The sequence below is a fragment of the Macaca mulatta genome, chromosome 13, assembly GCF_049350105.2.
Source record: "Macaca mulatta isolate MMU2019108-1 chromosome 13, T2T-MMU8v2.0, whole genome shotgun sequence".
Taxonomy (NCBI): domain Eukaryota; kingdom Metazoa; phylum Chordata; class Mammalia; order Primates; family Cercopithecidae; genus Macaca; species Macaca mulatta.
In genome coordinates this window covers 112,428,203-112,429,170 of record NC_133418.1, presented here as the reverse complement: position 1 = coordinate 112,429,170, position 968 = coordinate 112,428,203, and the positions used below count along the sequence as shown (strand labels likewise).

Genomic DNA, 968 nt, shown 5'->3' with positions numbered 1-968 from the left:
TAGATCCTTGAGGAATCATAACACTGTCTTCCAGAAGGATTGAACTAATTTACATTCTCACCAAAGTGTAAAAGTATTCCTATTTCTCCACAGCCTCACCAGCATCTATTGTTTCCTGACTTTTTAATAATTGCCATTCTGACTGGCATGAGATGGTATCACATTGTGGTTTTGATTTGCATTTCTCTGATGATCAATGATGTTGAGCTTTTTTTCATGTTTGTTAGGCACATAAATATCTTCTTTTGAGTAGTGTTTGTTCATATCCTTTGACCACTTTTTGATGGGGTTGTTTTTTCCTGTAAAATTGTTTGTCTTGTAATTTCTGGATATTAGACCTTTGTCAGATGGGTAGATTGCAAAAAGCATATGGAGTGCTTCATGCATTTGTGTGTCATCCTTGCACAGGGGCCATGCTAATCTCTGTATCGTTCCAATTTTAGTGTATGTGCTGCCAAAGTGAGCACTTATTAATAATTTTCTATTGCTGTGTAACAAATTTCCATAAACTTAGTGCCTTGAAACAATGTAAGTCTGTTATCTCCTAGTTTCCATGTGTCTGAAGTACAGAAAAGCTTAGCTAGGACTGTGCTCAGGATCTCCGAAAGCTGGAATCAGGGCACGATCTGAGCTGCATTTCTTCTAGAACTTAGAGTCTTTTTGTCCAAGTTCATATAGTTGGAAGAATTCAGTTTCTTGTGGCAGTAGGACTGAGGTTCTTGCTTTCTTGGTGGCTGTCAGACAGGGCTGCTGCAACAACTACAGGCCACCTAGAGTGACACCCTGACACCTGACCCTCTCACAGGCCTTCTCATAACATAGTAACTTATGTACTCAAGGCCAGGAAGATAATCTCTCATTTCAGCTTGCTATGATGGAGTCTTATGTGACATATCATGATCATAGGAGTGGCTATCCTCAATTTGTCATATTTTGTTGGCTAGAAGTAATCACAGTTTCCACCTGCA

The 968-nt window shown here is 39.4% G+C and overlaps 1 non-coding gene across 1 annotated transcript; it reads right to left on the bottom strand.

Moving 5' to 3' along the window:
* Nucleotides 1–363: 363 nt before the first annotated feature.
* LOC114672084 (U6 spliceosomal RNA) lies at nt 364–467 on the bottom strand. Its single transcript, XR_003722274.1, has one exon. It is a non-coding gene; the product is annotated as a U6 spliceosomal RNA (small nuclear RNA).
* Nucleotides 468–968: the final 501 nt, after the last annotated feature.